Consider the following 18,729-nt stretch of genomic DNA (forward strand, 5'->3'; position numbering starts at 1 on the left):
TCACAGAGCTTCTCCAAGAGCCAGTGTTTTGGGAACTTTGAAACACAAAGACTGCCCAGGTGGGTCTTCTCTCCCAGCATCTTTCCCCTGCCAATATTCTGCTGTGTTCCCTTCCCTTTTCTTTAAAACCACTGTGTGTGGGGAAAGAAACCAGACCTCCAAAATAGCAGCCCAAGTGAATCTGCATTTCGAAATGAGGGCTGCGTGGGGCTGGCCACTCCTGTTTGCTCAAAGCCCCATATTTAGGATGACCAGATTTATCAGAAGGGAAAACTGAGCCTGTTGTTCTGGCAGAAGAAATGTTGAGGACGGACAGGAAAAATACAGCCTCCTGAGGGGAATGCAGCTAAAATGGTGCTTCCGGAGGCTTCAGCCTGAGGCTGTCCAGGGTGTCAAAGTGGGACAGGTCACAGGAGGTCAGATGGACTTGGGTTTTGTATTCTTTGCATTGTCTGTCCCAGACCTTGGTCAGGAGGAACTGACCAAGTTCCTCCTGAGAAATGGCACAAGGAGAAACAGCAAGGCGCTTGGGGTGGGGATTCAGCCTTGAAGAAATAGGTCCAGGGAGGCCAGCCCACAGACTGTAGATCTCTGTGGAGCTGCCACAGGGACAAGACAAGCAGAATTTCTGAGAGTTCAAGACCGTGGGCTCTGACATCAGACTGCTTGAGTTCAAATCCTGACATTTAGTTGAGGTCAGGCCTTGGCCAAATTATTTTGCCTCCCTCAGCCTCAATTTCTTCATCTGTAAAATGGGGTGATAATATAAATGAGACACAACACAGTTCTCAGTAAATGCCCAGCACATAGTAAGCACTTGATGAATGTCAGTGGTTATGATGATTGTTCTCTGTGCTTCTGAGAGAAAAGACTGAGTCCTGTGGGTGAAAGTTACTGGGAAACAGATTTCAGGCCAATTTAAGGGATTACTTGTGTAGGAAATTTGGCAGCTTGCTTAATAAAAGGATGGCAGTGATGGGTGAATCACCATGTGGAGAAGAGTGGGTGGACTCTTGTTCCCCAATATTCACATTTCTTTCAAGAGTCCCTCAGTAATCACTGAAACCCACAGTGGCTTCAGAGGGCTCCATTCCCCCCTCTAATGTTCTAGGGAAATGAACCCTGACCCTCAACTCTTCCTTTAATGCCATTACACAACTGGGCCAGGGTGCAACATTGAAGCCAGACATTTCCAAAGGCTGAGGAATGACAAAGGGGGAAATAAACACACAGAGTAATGTGAATCCAGGTCATGGCACTTTCAGAATGTGGCTCACTCATCTTCCCTTTGTGTTCTCTACCGTATGCCTACCTGTCCTCTTCCCTGGGACAATGTCCATCAGCCCTACCCCATCCAGGTAGATATCAAGCACTCCAAGATGTCTTAAGTTCAGACCCAAGAAGTAAGGCTCAGAGAAACAGAAGTCCCTTCTCCAGCTAAACCAGCCTTTGCAGTTTCTATCTCAGTATCCAAGATGATTCCAAGATGATTGACAGCAGGAATATCCACAGGGAAGTTCCATTCCCCCTTTCGCATAGGTGCACACATACGCCATAACCCCCAAAGGACACCTACATTAACACCCTACTAGAAGCCTAACACATGCACACGAAATGCAGATCAGATGTGGCAGGGGTGTGGTGTTGTTACTTGCTGTTGGAGATTTCCATTGATGAAATCAGACTTTAAAAAGCACTGAGTTCCTCATTACTGGAACTATGCAAGAAGGGGGAAAAGTGCCCGTCTGTCCAGGAGGTAATAGGAGAGATTCCTGAACTAAAATGGGGAGCAAAGCTAAAGGACTTTGAAAGTTCTTTCCAACTTGAAAATGTTATGATTCTAATTATTTATTCCCAGAAAATTTTTTAGGACACAGAGATATAAAAGTGAAACACAGGTGAGTCTTTTTTGTGCCTTTGTCTTTCATTGCTGTGCGTGGTATGTGTGTGTGTATTTGTGTAGGCGGCTGTGTGTGTGTAGGTGTGTGTGTATTTGTGTAGGTGTGTATGTGTGTAGGTGTGTAACTGTGTATGTTATGTTTGGCGGTCTTTGAAGTAAAATTATCTCAGTACAGTTATTATTTCCTTCTGACTTAATTGACCTTGGCAAAGATCTTATGTACAGATCATGCATGTTGTCATCCTCTGGAAGTCAATTTGTCTATGCTGGACCAAATCAAGGAGCTACAAGAAAACATAAAAGGCCTCTGGACAGACAAAAATGTCACAGAGTTCAATCCCTTAACTTAGAGTAGAGCTCCTCAGGCCTTCCTCACTCCAAGCCTACTGACTCTTACTTCATACACAATTCTTATACGGCTAATGATTTCATTTGCCAGCCCAAGAATATTGCAAGCAGCTCAGAGGGAATACATAAGAAGGTGGCATGAGGCACCTGCCTGTTTTACAGTAATACAGTTTCATAGTGAAAACATTAGGGAGAAACAAAAGAACAAACATAAAATCAGACTGATGAGTTCCCAAAGCCTGGGAGTTTGGGGCCATTTGATGCAGAAGCAAAGAGCCATATCTACCCAAACAGAACCAAGGGCATCACCAGATCACAACCCAGCACAGAAATGAATGACGGGTCGCCCTCCAGAGTTTAAATCCTGTTCGGGATCCTCTTTTGAAGAAAGCTGGGGAAGGCATCAACTATTTTTTCCATCCAAAATGGTTACTATGACAAGTTCATGGTGTAAGCTCAGCTTCCATGGCAGAACATCCTCCCAGAATTTGCAGGCTCAGGAGGCAGTGCCTTCTGCAGTGCTTCCGTGGTGGCGCTGAGGATCGTGCACAGCTGTGATGCTGGAGGTCAGGCTCAGCAACCATAGAGCGTGATCCCCAGGGACAGGTCCAGCTCATCTACCTCCTGCCTCCTCCTCACTGCCCTCAGATGCCAGCATTATGTTCCCTGCACTTCAAGCCCCGTAAGCCTCTGTAGCTTGAAAGGGTGAGTGGCCCTCGGGAAAGCAGCACACCAAGTGGGAGCACAGAAATGCCCTTTCTGACAGTTGGGCTGTATCCTCCTACTGAGGAGTAAAGACCTCCCGCAAGAGAAGATTCCACAGGTGTCCTTGTTCACCTCATCTAGTAACCACTGGTTCTCGCCTTAACCCCCATGCTCTCGACTAGTGCATCATTCATTATAATTAATTAATGATTAATGGTAAGGTCAGAGGTGTTTAAGAAAGCCAGGATGGCTGCCCTATGGAGAATGTATTGCCAGGGCCCCAGTTAAGGGTGCATGTGAGAAGTCCAGGTAGAGACCGGCCTGCCGAGGTAAGCCGTTCTCCCCAGTGGGCAGGCTGAGGCCCGGTTCTTGCTGGATATTGCTGTATTTGGGCAAAATGGTTCTGGGAGGAAAAGTGCTTTCCTCCTTGATGCTGGGGCAGCCCCTTTAGCATTTCTGGGGGAGACACACATTCCCCTGACCCCTGCTTCCAGGCCCTTTTGATGGTCTCGCTGAGTGCCCCTTGTCTGTCAGAATCCCATATCAGACATCTGAGCCTGGAGTGGCAAGAGCCTGGGCACCCAAAGCCCCTTGCCTTTAACCCTTCACGGGGCCCTGGGCATTTCAATGGCTCCTTTCTCTGGCGCTCAATGAAACATTCTTCCGAGTAGATTATTGAAAGCAGAGCTCTGGATACACAATGGGCACTCTGTGCTCACAGCCACTGCCCAATCTGTTTGCCCAGCCCGACTGCGGCCTCCCCTCTCCACACACCATCCACCCTCCACCCACCCGACCCCGGCCCCACCTCAAGGCCAGCTCGCTAGAGGGAGGCCGTTTGAAAGGACTTGTTCTCCGCCTTCTCAGAAGTTCCCGCTGTGGCCTCTGCCAGCCTTGGGCAGAATTAGCCTAACGTGTCCCAGGCTTGCCTCCAGCCCATTCATCCACCTATCTGAGGCTCTGCCCACTTTGATGTCCAGAGGCTTCTGTCCTCGCTGGTCAGCTGAAGTTTCTCTCTTTCTCACACATACACATATGCATGTGCGCACACACACACACACACACACACACACACACATCAGATGGGACTTTCAAAGAAAGAGGTGAAGTCTCAGAGAATCAGATGTAGAGTGGGGGCCACTGAGATCCAGATAAATGGAGGGGCTCCTAAAAGAGAGGATGGCAGGCTGTGCACCAGTGCTGCCACCCCTTCGCCCACCCCAGGGCTCCAAGTTCCTTGCAGGTTCAGGGACGGCAAGAGTGTTCGGGTTAAATGTGAGACGTCGGAACCAGATTGCCTGTGTTCCAGCCCAGCTCTGCCATTTGCTAGTTGTGTGACTTAGTTATCTGAGTTAACCTCTTGGTACCCCAGTTTTCTTATTTGTAAAATGGAAATAATAATAGTACCCACCTCATAAACTTGTTGTCAGGATCTCAGCAGACAAGGCAAGTGAAACTCTTAGCACAGTGCCTGGTGCATAATAAGCTCTCGAGAACAGATAGCTATTGTTATTATTGTTACTATACTTAGATTCTATTGTCATTATACTTAGATTCTATTGTCATTATATTTAGAGTCTATTCCTACAAGTGTGCAGCCTCAGGGACAAAAATCCACATTCTGCTGATCAAGTCATTCCTTTCCTCCAAAATTTTCAATGGCTACCAACTGTCTGCAGTAAAAAATCCAGCCCCTTGGCCTGGCACTTAGGGGTAGAACTTTGATTTCCTCCTTCATTATAGTCACTGGATACATGGAAGGTAAATAAGTCCCATCACTATATTACGGTTGTCATGGTCATCGTCTATTGTACTACTTAGAGAAACTGGCTTTTAGCACAAATTTATAAGGTGACCCTGCCTGGGGGACCAAAAAAACCCCTGAATCAATACCAAATTGAAATTCAGAAGTAATAATAATAATAGCTTCCATTTATTGAACATCTACTATGTGCCTGGTACCATACATGACACTTTATATCCATTATCTCACAATTCTCATGTAGTCCTACGATGTAGGTAAAATTATTACCATCATCTTACAGATGGAGGAACTGAGAAGCAAAGAAGGAGTAAGTAATTTGCGGGACTTCCCTGGAGGTCCAGTGGTCAAGACTCCGCACTTCCACTGCAGGGGGTGCAGGTTCGATTCCTGGTCAGGGAACCAAGATCCCACATGCCCTGTGGCGTGGCCAAAAAAAAAAAAAGAGTAAGTAATTTGCCCAGGGTCACACAGCTGAGATGTGTCGGCACCAGGATTTGAGCCTGGGTCTAAAATCTAACACCTGCTATATTAAATACCGTACCATTCTCCCTCCCATTAGAGACACCAGGCCCGCCAATAGTGTCTTCACTTCCATTTTTCCCTCTGCACTTGAGTGGTTAAATATCAACTCTCCCAATGTACTTGGAATGCCCTGGCAGTCCCAGGGCCCCTGGGAGGTCTGAATGGGCCTGGAAATGTCACAGATACATACTCTGGGAGGCTCCCTCACATCAACATCCCAGGTGGAGCTGCCTCCTGAATGGCTTCACCTCTCAGGCCCCGAGGGAGATGGGAGCCACCTTGGAAGCCTGTTCTCAGGCCTGTTCCCTGCCCTCAAATCCCTGTCCCTGAGGCCCCACTGCTGGCTCCAGTAGCTTCAGGATATTCCAAAGCCCTTCATGACAGAGGCTTCCCCTGGCTGTCTATCTTCTCAGACCCAGATGTCACCTGTCAGCTCTGCTTCCCTGTGAAACAAGAGTCAGCCTCTCAGGGCAGCAATCTTGCTGGGCTGTTTCTTCTCGGGGACAGCACAATGCAGCCCCCGCTGCCTCCTGGCCTTGGCTCGACAGCTCGAAGGCAGGGATGCTCACTAATGACAAGAATGAAGCTTGCCTCTGTTCCCATGGCAACTGTGGCCCTCCACTTAGTCGATCACTTTTTGAAGCTCCTGCTGGTGTGAAAGTTATTTTGCAAAGAAATGCTTAACTCTTATCCAGGAACTCTGTTCCGGGTCTTCAGATCCTTCCAGGTCCCTTATAAAGTTGACTTTCTCTTTCCTCCCTTTATTGAAGTCCTTTCATCTTTAAAGCTCAGCTCAAATCCTACCTCTTCTAAGAGACCTTTCCAGACTCCCTCACCCCTCCCCTCCCCACGTGGAGTCTATCTCTTGCTCCCCACACTCCCCTGGGGCGTGCTTATGGCTTTATTAGATCACAGTCTGCCTGTTTCACAGTTATTTATGTGTCTCCTTCTGAGCCCCTGGTGAGTGATCAGCCCATAGTAGGTACTAAACAAATATTTGCCTGAATTTATTTGAATTTCCCTTTCAGGGTTTTAAAAAATTACTATTATTAACAGTACAGACCATTACTAATAATCCCTTATGCTTGTAAAATTATTTATAGTTTATATATAACTTCATGCTTGAGGGCACTGCTTTAAACCCCAGCTCCACCTTTGCTAGCTGTGTGACAGTGTACAAGCCCTGGAAATGCTCTCAACCGGCTTCTCATCAGTAAAATAGATGTTGTAAATATTAAAATAAGTGCGTAGGGACTCCCCTGGTGGCGCAGTGGTTAGGAATCCACCTGCCAATGCAGGGGACACGGGTTCAATCCCTGGTCCAGGAAGATCCCACGTGCTGTGGAATAACTAAGCCCGTGCGCCACAACTACTGAAGCCTGCACGCCACAACTACCGAGGCCCACATGCCTAGAGCCCATGCTCCGCAACAAGAGAAGCCACCACAATGAGAAGCCCACACGCCGCAATGAAGAGTAGCTCCCACTCGCCGCAACTAGAGAAAGCCCACGTGCAGCAACGAAGACCCAATGCAGCCAAAAATAAATAAATAAAATAAATTCATAAAAAATAAAATAAAATAAAAGTGTAAAAGGTTTACTTAGCACAGGGCCAGATACCTAGTGGTGCTTCAATAAATGTTAGCTGTTATCATTTTTGTGGGGTCTCATTTGGACCCCACAAAAGCTCTAGGATATGAAGAAGGGCAGGGCTTTTGTCAGTGTTATCATCAATGACACACGAAGAGACTGAGCTCAGAGAGGGGAAGAGTTGCCTAAATGTTCAGACATCAGGTGAGTGCTGTGGTGGGCACCTGCTGTCTGCCTTGGAGCCACTTCCCCTCTCCTGGAAGCAGAACCCAGATTTCCCTTTGCAGAATTACTCCTCTCCACTGGTGTCAACTCCAGGGACAGGCTTGGACAATCGGAGCATCAGATGTCCCTCTGCCACAGTGATTAGTTCAGGGATGGACAAGGGGTCCAAGTCTGTCCAATGAGACTCGAGTCTGAGATTTTTGTTTGAATTTTTGAGAACAAGATCGTCTCTTTTCTGCTGAAATATAAGCCTGGACCTGCCTGGGGCTAACCCTGACAGAAAGGAAAGCAAAGTGCAGAGGCAGAGGCAGACGGACCCATAATAACAGCATCTGAGCATGCGAATCCTGAAGCTAGAACCCCCCTGGATGTGAGTGACGTGAACCAATACGGTCTTCCTCATGCCAGTTTGCATTGATGTCTGTCACTTGCACCTGAACAAGTACCAGCTATTGCTCCTCCACACAGAAGTCAAGGATGTCTTTATCCCATTCATTCACTCAACAAACACTTACTGCCATCCACTCAGCTGGCCTGAGGCTACAGTGGTGGAGAGGATAACACCAGGCTCTGTGGGAGTTAATAGTCTATTGTCATCTCACTTCACATATGAAGAGACTGAGGCTGGGGAGGGGGAGGCCCCAAAGTATGTGTCCTTCAGATGATTTAGAGGACCAAGACCCTGAGTGAAGCTGGGCAGGAGCTGAGGCAGGCAGCTGGGACTTGTCAGTTACCAGCAGGACTGGTTTAGGGAGTCATGAGTTTCTGCTCATCCCAGGTCAAAGCAAGAAGGTTCTGGGCCCAGGCCAGAGGTTGGACGCAGAGGCTGAGGCTCTGGTCGCCTGGGTTCAGAGCTCCAGGCAGGTGACAGTTTCCTGGGAGGAGCATGGCTCTGAGATCTGACTTGGGGGATTTGACTCCCACGCTCTTGGCTTAATGGACAGCTTCTCCTTTTGAGCTGGAACTCTGATTGTTAAAGGCTCTCCAGCAACAAGATTATCTTGGGAGGAAAAATCTGGGAGGAGGCTTCTTCTCCCAGGAGTTTTCACTACATTTTTCAAAGGGAAGGGCCCCACTTTCAGGCCTAAGCTGTGGCTAGTTTTTCTACTTTATCTGATGACTCACGCCTGGGAAAACCCAGTCTCTCCAGGGCTGGGTCCTTCAGGGAGGCTGTGATGTCTAGAAGTTGGATTTCCACTCAGCTTGCTTTATCTGTCTCTGCCTCATCCGTGTCTAGCACAGGGTCTGGCATACAGTAGATGAATAAGTTTTTCTCAAATGAATGTTTGTGGGATTTTTTAAGATGGAGAGTGGTGCCCATTCTGAGGCAGACTGACCATAAAACTAGTACAGCATAAGCTTCAGGATCCCTTGCTGGCACGGGCCCTTCCCTAAGCCCCGGGAGGGGCCCTAGCAATGTGTTCACATGGTCATATGCTTCTGTAACATTTGCACAAGTCATTTTAACTGCAAAGGGTTGAGATCACTGACTCCACTCTGACCTCCTTCCTCACTGTCATATTTTCCTCCTGTCAGATGGCTTTAGAATGGCTGTGGCATTTTGGGGTCTGGCTAAGGGGAAGGTAAATTGGGAAAACATTTAGTCTGCATTTGGTGGCTGTGTAGGTTCCATGTATAGTTAAGTCAGCTGTCTGTGTATGTAAATGCCTTCGGGACCCTCTTTCTGTCCACTGAGCCAGTTCACCTGTCCAAAGGTGCAGGCTCAGAGCTCACACAGTGATGCGAACGTGTCCCCCGGTATCTGGCAACAGAACTATGTGTCTGAATAAGTGAAGTTTGAAATTTAAGGAACCAGAAACTAGGTTGTGGAAAATTCTACCAATCATCAGGCCTGTCCAATTGTAAGTAGAGGATTTGGTGCTCAGAGATACTTAGACAAAATGGAAGTTATTTCCTGTCAGCAATATTCTCTATAAAACAGTTCATACAATTAGAAATGCACCATAACCTTTTACTTCCTTTTGATAAGTATCATGTTGTCAGTGGGTTGAATTGTGTCCCTCCAAAAAGATATGTTGAAGCCCTAATCCCCAGTACCTCAGAATGTGACCTAATTTGGAAAAACGGGTTATAGGGGTTCTCAAGTTAAAATTAGGTCAATAGGATGGGACCTACCCCAATATGACCAGTGTCCTTATACAAAGGGGAAGTTGGATACAGAGACACAAACACAGGGAAGACCCCAGGTAAAGATGAAGGCAGAGATTGGGGTACAGCATCTACAAGCCAAGGAACACAGAAGATGGTCAGCAGAGCACCAGAAGCCAGGAGAGAGGCCTGGGCAGATTCTCCTTCACAGCCCTCAGAAGGAACAACCCTGCGGACACTTGATTTCAGACTTCTAGCCTCCAGAAATGGGAGACAATAATACAATACATTTCTGGTGTTTAAGCCACCCAGTTTGTGTTACTTTGTTATGGCAGCCCTGGTGAACTAATACACATGTGGAATAGAATTTGCCAGAAGACCTGTGTCTGTACTCCACAAACCTGGAGTAGTACCACAAACAGTGAGTACATCCCTGTGTGAAGTCCCATGTTTTATACATTCTAACTATCAGAAACTAAAAAGAAAAATGCAATTAACCATGCAAGAGGGACTTCCCTGGTGGCTCAGTGGTTAAGAATACGCCTGCCAATGCAGGGGACACAGGTGCAAGCTCTGGTCCGGGAAGATTCCACATGCGCCACAACTACTGAGCCTGCACTCTAGAGCCCGCGAGCCACAACTACTGAAGCCCCCGCACCTAGAGCCCGTGATCCACAGCAAGAGAAGCCACTGCAATGAGAAGCCCGCGCACTGCAACGAAGAGTAGCCCCCGCTCACTGCAACTAGAGAAAGCCCGTGCACAGCAACGAAGACCCAACACAGCCAAAAATAAATAAATAAAGTAATTAATTAATTTTAAAAAACATGCAAGAGGAAAGAGTGGATTACCTTTCCATTTTCTCTATAGAAAACGATTACAAAGTCGTTTTCCTATCCTCCTAAGAGTATACCTAAGATGGCACCTGTGGCCTGCCGTCATTCCCTAAATAATACATTGCTCTGGCCATCCAGAACTTTCTCCCATTGTCCACAACTAGGACTTCCCTACCTCCACCCCTGTGGCCCTCATCCTGGGGCCAGTGTGTGCTCCCCAGATCCTGCTTAGAAAAACAACCAGCTGGGCTCTGTTCCCATGGGCCCAGATCACAGATTTGAGATTCTGAAGAATGAAGGGGTCAGAATGGCCTGGACCCTACCTCTGAAACTGCCTTTCCCCATCATTTTCCATCCCCTTTCCCTACCCAGAAAACAAAATTGGAGTTATTTCCTCTTAGAACCTTTATGTTTGGCCACAGACGTGTTGTCTCCATTACCCTGTGAAAGGCCATCTAAACGTTGACAATTCTGCTGGGTTTTTCTTTCCACCTTTTCCTCCTCCTACCACCCCGACCCGGCACCCTTACCCCCTGGCCCCGTTCTGGCCTCCAGCCTCCCTTCCATTTTCCCAGACCCACAGTGTCCTCAGAAGAACCCCTGACCTCTTCTCCCCTCTAACCCACCTCCCGCCCGCCCTTACCACCAGCCTCCTTGGCTGACTCTCTCATTAGAGGATCAGCCAGTGTCACATTTTCCTTAGGGTCTGTCTGGGCTCTTGGCTAAGGACCTGGGGAGCAGCAGAGGGAGCTTTTGGTTGAGCGGTTCGGCTGCAGGGTCCAGGTGGCTCCCGATGTAGAGGGCTGCATCTGGAGCACCCTCAAGCACAGCTTGAGCCATCAAGATGCTGAACTCAGCACTGAGAAGAGGGTATCAGTCAGGACGCTTGGGGGGACAGAAACCCAAGCGGCCAGCTTAGGCAAGACTTGCGTAACCACGAGGATGGAGGTGGGATGGAGGGGAGCTTTGGGGATGACTTGCATTTTTCCCATCTTTTGCCTTTTCCCTTCTGTGGGTGTCATTTTCGTTATTCCAGACAAGTAGCCCCAGACTCACCAGGAAGAGATTCAGAGCCAGTCTTTCCTGGTCCAAGTTAAGAAGTCCTAGAGACTTTGTAGATATATTGTGAATGGGAGTGTAAAATGGCACAGCCACTGTGGGAAACAAAAAGTTAAACATAGAATTACCACATGACCCAGCAATTCCACTCCTAGCTGTATACCCCAAAAGATTGAAAACAGGGACTCAAACATATACTTGTACATGAATGTTCATAGCAGCACTATTCACAATAGCCAAAAGGTGGAAACAGCCCAAATAGCCTTCAAGGGATGAATGGATAAACAAATTATAGTAAATACATACAATGGAATAGTACTCAGCCATAAAAAGGAAGGAAGTCCCGATACATGCTACAATGTGGATGAACCTCAAAACTAATATGCTAAGTGAAAGAAGCCGGACACAAAATTTCACGTATTATATGACTCCATCTATGTGAAATATCTAGAAGAATTCAATCCATAGACAGAACGTAGATTGGTGGTTGCCAGGGGAGTTAGAAAGGGGAAATCAGGACCAATTGCTTAACTGGTATGGGGTTTCCTTTGGAGGTGATGAAAGCATTTTGGAACTAGATAGAGGTGGTGGTTGCACAATATTGAATTGAATTGTTCACTCACATAATCATAGGTTATGTGAATTTCACCACAATAAAATTTAAAAGTCCCATAGGAGAGCTCTGATTGGCCTAGCTTGGGATCAGGTGCCCACCCTGGCCAATCAACAGGGACTAGGGGTGGATCTGCAAAGAGATGGCAGCTCCCATTGGTCACATGGTTGCAGTTGGGAGAAGCTACATTTCCTGAAGAGGTGGGAGACAGCGTGCTCTTCTTAGAAAATGATACTTTAGTTTAATAAATAAAAAAACCTTTAAAAATCAGAGCTAAAAGAGAACTGGAAAGAAGCTCTAAAGCCTTTCTATTTACAAAAGCAACATGCTTGTCGCATCAATTTAGAAAACCTTGAAAAATATTAAATATCACCATAATTTATTAATTTATTATCACCATAATTTATTAATTTTTATTAATAAAAATATTAAATATCAAATATCAATATTAAATAAATATTTTAATATTTATTTAAAAATAAATATCACCATAATTGTCATGACTCAGAGATTATCATGGTTAACATTTTAGATAGATAGATAGATAGATAGATAGAGATATCCTCCAAGACCTTTTATTAATGCATTTCCAGTTATAGACACACATATATGGATAAAAATGCCTTTAATGCATTTTATTCTGTCTCCTGCTTTTTTTCACCTAATCTATTTTGGACTTTTTCTAAATGTCATCAAATGTAGATTCATGCCATCATTTTCCATCATTTTAATATCTGTGAGCGATGACTTTTGAGTGGAAGTTTCTGAAAGGCTCCTTTGAGGAAGTGGCATTTGAACAGGCCATTGACTGATCAGGAGGCAGAGACGGCAGCTGGGGCTTTCTCAGCAGCGGGAACAGTGTGGACAAAAGCCAAGTCAGTGACCATCCACTCTGCCCACTAGAAGCCAGCCTTTGATTGATGAGGGAACCAGAGAAGGGAGGTAATTTTACCAAGGTCATGCAATGACTTGGTGTTAAGGGGGAGACTTGAACCCAAGACTCCCAGCTCCCAGCTCAGGGCTTTGGCCTCCACCGAATCCTGTCCAACCTCCTCACAATGGCACTCAAGGCCCTGCATCACCTGGTTCTCATCCACATTCATTATCTTCACCGCAGATGACAGCCAGTCATGGATCATGCTTCGTCTCTGCTTCATGCACAGACAGGAAAGTGGAGGACCACTGAGAGAAGGGCTGCCTGAGGTCACCGAGCTGGAGGGTAACAGTGGCTCATGTGGAGAGAGCACTTATGGCATGTCAGTTCAGGGCTGGGGCTTGGCCTCCACCTGGAAACCCCCGCCTCCTCTCCCTAGGGCCGTGCCTGTACTATCCCTGAGTCATGGTGGCTAGCCCGCCTCCTGTGAGTCAGCAGCATTCTTCAGGGCTGAGAGCACACAGCACAGCCACAGGCCCTCCCCTGTACCTCGGTGAGCCTGGTGCCTCCTCCAGCTAGGCTGGATGTTAGAGAGTCAGCCGGATGAGTGGCCTCAGGTCATGGCCTAATGACCTGGGAGCTGACCTGCGGGGGTCTCAGGGGTTCGGATGACTCAGAGAAACCTCAGCCACGTCTGTGCTGCCTGGAAGCTGGAAGCTGACCCTGTGTGCTCTCTGTGAAGGGGCCTGGGGTGGAAGGTCCTGGCAACGGTCTAGGCTGGGAGAGGAGGTGGGAAGCAGTGAGAAGGTTCTCTGACATGCCCTCCACCCTTCTTTGGTCAAGTCACTCCCCACCTCTGGGTGCGGAGGTGGTGCAGAGGGGATGGGGGATGTTAAGAGCACAGACTTTGCCATGAGACAAACCTGGTTTGCAGCTGGAGTCGCAATTCTGCCTCTTATTCACATGTGACCTTGGCAAGTTACTTACCTTCTCTGGGCCTCTGAAAATGGGAAGACCAATATCCACCTCACAGAACTGTGGCAGGACTAAATGTACATAATGCACTTAGCACAGGGCAGGGCAAAGAGAAAGCACTTAAGAATTGAGTGCTATTATTAAGATAATAGTAAATAGTATCCAGGCTCTTTTCTGGCATTCTTCTTTTATTCATTCACCCATTCACTCATTCATTCCCTTAACCAATATTTATTGAGTACTCACCAGGTGGGGACAAAGCTGAGAACCGGGCTTTCCAGAGACTAGAGGTCATCTAGTTGCTGATGTTCATGGTTGAGACCTTGGCTGAGCAGAGAAAACATGGATGTTGACAGGCGTGGTCTCCACGATCATGGAACTTACATTCTAATGGGAAAAAGTGACATCGTAAATAGGCAAACTGATAACGAGCAAGAAAGTGACAGATATGGTTGAGGGTGATTTGGGGAGGCCACTTAGATGGAGTGGCTAGGAGCGGCCTCTCTAAGGGGGTGATGTTTACGCTGTAGATGAGAGGGTTGAACTGTGAGAGGCCAGCCCCATGAAGAGGCAGGAGGTGGAGCGCTTCTGCCAGGGCAAGGGCAAGGGTGAGCTCCAGCGCCCGGCAAAATTCTGCTGGGGAAGGAAGGGTGAGGAGGTTAATGGGGCTGCCAGAGCGGCAGGACTTTTCAAGCTGTGTTAAAACATGTTCATTTCTTTCTAAATGCAATTCTATGCCTCTGTAGGCTGGAGTTCCAGGGCAACACTCCCAAACTCCTGAGTCAGAACTCAGTTGGGGAAAGCTTGACCATTTTCCCCAGGGGACAGCCTGTGTCCTGTCCAGGATGCTGTGACCCTCAGCCCTCCCAGCACCAGCAGGGCCCTCCCCAGAGCAGGGAGACCACAGCAAAGCTGCCCAGCACCGGCTATTTCTGGCAGGGGAGGGGGCGCCTGGGCCCTGCAGCTGCACTCTTGGAGCAGATCTGCCCAAATGGTTGGACCTGAGGAATGCAGAACCACCCCTACCCAAGACACAAGGAGCCTTTTCTCACCCAGGCCCCTGGAATGAGGCTTTCTGAGGGCCGGAGTTCACTAGATTTCTGCTGTTTATGGTTAAGGCCTTTGCTGAGCAGAGAAAACACAGCTGTCAGCAAGAGGTCCAACACAACACCTGCAGGGAGGGACCTGGACTGGAGAAGGGAGGGGGCTGCCAGGCTCGCTGGGGTCCTCCCCCTGCCTACAGAGTTCAGTCACATTGGATTCTACGGTGACTGTCCTAGGCAGGGATGACAGCCTGCCATAGATCATCCCCTGAACACTCTTCAGAGATAGGAAAACTGAGGTCGCCTAGCTAGATCATAATAATTGCTAATGTTGAGAACTTATTATGGGTCTTCATGGTGGTAAGAACTTGACCAACATTTCACAACAACCCTGTGATGTGATTACTCCTGTTACTGCCATTTTACAGATGGGAAAACTGAGGCTTAGAGAGATTCAATTACATGCCCGATGTCAAGGAACTATTAAGTGGAGGAATCTGGATCTGAACCCAGGCCTTCTGACTCTAAAGCTCACTCTGGGTTTTTGTTTCCTGGTTGTGTTTTATTTACTTAAATTAATTTTTTTTTCTCAAAGAAGACTTCTTATTACTACTATTAATAAAAGTCCATCTTGGGCAAAGGTAAAAATAAATGCAATGAAAACCAAATAACGTGAGTAAATCCTAACTAAATACTGTTGCTGTCAAAGATCTGAACCTGAGAGGTGCTCTCAAATGATGAAAAAGAGAGATTAGCACGTGTTGGGTAGGTGTCTATGACACACTAGTGCTGAACGGAGGCTTTCTCTTTGAAAGAATCTGAAAGCTAAAATGAGAGGGAAAAGGAAGTCAGTTTTTCACTGTGTTCTTCCCAGTCCTTTAATTCAGCTTGGCAGTGTGGTCCTCGTTAGTGCCGTTCACCAAACAGTTCTGGGTTTCTGCCTCCCGGGCACATGGAAGGATGACACCTCCTGGTCCCTTTGTGGTTGGGTGGGGTCACATGACCAGTTCTGGGCCTGAATTGTACATTATTGTGGGCTGCAGCATTTAATTGCTGATTTGAGGTCCTCCAACGCTCTCTTTTCCAAAAAGCGGATGCCTCATAGCCTAGGTCCCAGAGTAAGGACAGTGCCAAGGAAAGTAAGCCCCCAGCGGAGCCACAGTGAATATGTAACATGGGCAAGAAATAGGCCTTGATGTCACAAGACATTAAGGCTTTCGGATTGTTTATTTAACACAGCATAACCTAACTATTCTGATTAATGGAGCATGTCATCCAGAAACATACTGAAGATGCAGCCCTCTTTTCAGAGCCCACAGCCTTAATTCCCGTGCGGTGCTGACATTGGCCAAGCCTAAGCCTTTGTCTTCCTTATAGAACGCTCTTACCTTTACCAGGTCTCCTTCCCTGGGTTCACTACCTTGGAAAACTAACCATTCCCCCAAAGTGCCCTTGACTCTCCCCCTTCCAGAGCTTTGCTTTTGTGCGTTTGTCTCTGGCAGGAATGATACACACTGCCATCTCTGCCCCAGCCAGTGTCATGGTAATGAGACAGACTGCCTCTGTCTGGATCCAGGCTCAGCTGATTGTTAGCTGTGTGATCCTAGACTCATCACTTCACCTCTCTGGGGATGTTTCCTCATCTATAACATGAAGATGGCGATAGCACTCTGCTATTCACAGCGGTTGTGAGGATTCAGTGTGTTACTAAGTGTAAAGCACATAGAACAATGCCTGCTGCATAAGAAGATATTTATAAGCATCAGAGTATCAGTATGTTCCCTGCTCATTGGAATCCTGCCTCCGCCTTGCTTCTGGCTTGTGCATGGAAGGCCTGGGACCCTCCCCCTTATTCCTGAGGGTCCCTTTGGTGGAAAGATTGGGTACCAAGTACATTAGTTTGCCAGGGCTGCCATAACAAAGTAGCACAAGCTGGGGTGGCTTAAAACAACAGAAATTTATTCTCTCACAGTTCTGGAGACTAGATATCCAAAATCAAGGTTTCCATAGGGCCATGCTCCCTCTGAGACTCTGGGTAGAATCCTTGCCTCCTCCTAGCTTCTGGTGGTGGGCATCAAACCTTGGCCTTCCTTCACATGCAGAAGCATCACTGCAGTCTCTGTCTCTGTTGTGTCATGGGACGTTCTCCTCGTGTGCTGTGTCTTCACGTGGTGTTCTCCGTGTGTGTGTGTCTCTTCTCTTTTTATAAAGGACACCAGTCCTATTGGATTAGCCCTCCCTCCCAAACCAATATGACCTCATTTTAACTTGGTTTCATCTGCAAGATTATTTCCAAATCAGGTCACATTCACAGGTACTGGGGTTAGGACTTCAACATATCTTCTGGGGGGACACAATTCAACCCAAAACACCAGGAGTCAGGAGACATGCCCCTTGACCTCTGACTTTCCCCATGGGCCATAGAAACTGGGACGCAGGTGAGTGGGGAGCTCTGGCTGGGGCATCAGGACACCTGGACTCTGTCTTCTGCTCCCAGCGTGACCCTGGGCACTCCCCTTCCTGGTCTCATTTTTCTTCATGGTAAGACAAGGAAAAGCATTCCCCACCCCCAACCAGGTTCTTGTGAGACCCAAACAAGGTGGGGTATGGTGTGAAGGGGCTTTGCCAATCAAAACCCCATGCACAGATCAGAAGGCTTGCTCTCAGCCCTTGACTGCTCTCCCATCCTCACCCATGAGCTGGGCAGACTTACTGCAATGATAGTTTTTCTACTGACTCTGCTAATTAGACATGCCCGAGGCTGGGCCCTCAGCCCTCCAACAGTCTCCATCTCTGAGATTCTCTCATGAACTTACCCTTTCTCCTGGCTTCCTTAGTTCAGTTACTTGGCTCTCCAAGTCTCAGTTTCCTTCCCTGTAAAGTAGGAGGATTGGTTGCCACCCCATATGCTTATTGCAAGGATTATATTTAGAGGCAATGCAGTTAAGTCAGCACAGTGCCTGACACATGGTAAATTGAATAAATATTCATTAATATTGATTTGATCATCACCACCGGGAAATAGCACATACAACATAGAGACAGACAGTGCATCAGAGTAATTGCATCTCCCTTAGCCCTGGGCCTTCATTCATACCTTCATCCAGCAGCGTTCGATGCAGCCCCCTACTCAGTGCCTTGCCAGGCTTCAAAGAGGATGGGTCCGGTTTGTTGGGAAATCGCACTGGCTAGGCTTGCTGTGAGGCTTGGGGAATGGCCCCGCTCTCTCTGGTCCTTAGTCTTCTCGTTGGCACAGTGAAGGTCTGAGGCTGTGCAGTCTCTGGGAGGCCCCTCCAGCTTTCCTGTTGTGTGATTCTAGCCTGAGGTGGTCCTTTAGGGCACTTCTGGCCCCAGATCAGGAGGTGCTGAGGATAGGCACAGTGGCAGGAGCTCAAATGCCAGGACTCCTGGTTCTGCTTCCTGCTCGGCCACTGACATGCTTGGACAATTCCTTCCCCACTTTGGGGGTCTTTCCTCCTTCATCACAGAAGAGGCTAGCCTAGATGAAAGCCCTTCAAGTCTGTTTTTCTGCAGTTCAACAACCAACCCCCCTTTGGAACATGCCAACACTGCCCTCACCACCCAGCCTTAACACCTGCCGTGCCTGCCACCAGGAGCACCGTCCTGCAGTGTAAATGTACTGCTTCACTTCATTCAGGTCTCCAGGATTCAGCAAAGCCTCGCCTTCCCACCCTACCTAAAACCACACGCATATACACAGTCTTGACACTGTTTTTCCTGAAAACATTTATCCTTACCTGACATTATACTATACACTTATTTGTAGTTTGTGGTTTCCCAGGCTCTGCCACTAGCATATCTGCCCTATAATGACAGGGACCCTCTGTCCATTCAACACAACACCCCGGTGCCTACAATAGCACTAGGCACATAGTAGGTGCTTGATATATTGTGTAAGAAAGAGAGGGAAGGAGAGAGGAAGGAAGGAAGGGAGGGAGTGAGGGAGGAAGGGAGGGAGGGATAGCCATGAATTTAGCCAAGATCACCTAAGAAGCCTTTTCTTTCTCACCACTGCTGTTGCTAAGCAATGTCTTTTTTAGCTCGTATTTATCTGTTCAACCAATATTTACTGCTGGCTCGCTCTGCCCCAGGCATGGAGCTGAGCCCAGGGGATATGGAGGTGAACTTGATGCTCCCAGCCGTCTAC

At 47.7% G+C, this 18,729-nt stretch overlaps 1 long non-coding RNA gene across 2 annotated transcripts in view; it reads right to left on the reverse strand.

The window, feature by feature from the left end:
• Positions 1–4,166: 4,166 nt before the first annotated feature.
• The window catches only part of LOC309623329, a 42,774-nt gene continuing 28,211 nt past the window's right edge, over positions 4,167–18,729 (reverse strand). Inside the window, exons 2-4 of one of the 2 annotated variants that reach the window (XR_014241326.1) lie at positions 13,765–13,905; positions 11,054–11,151; positions 4,167–5,134 (exon numbers count right to left, since the gene is read on the reverse strand). This is a non-coding gene — a long non-coding RNA (uncharacterized lncRNA). Of the gene's footprint in view, positions 5,135–10,640; positions 11,152–13,764; positions 13,906–18,729 lie in introns of both variants that reach the window. The other variant, XR_014241327.1, reaches the window with a different exon arrangement.

Source organism: Balaenoptera borealis, assembly GCF_965194805.1.
Source record: "Balaenoptera borealis genome assembly, chromosome: 2".
NCBI lineage: Eukaryota > Metazoa > Chordata > Mammalia > Artiodactyla > Balaenopteridae > Balaenoptera > Balaenoptera borealis.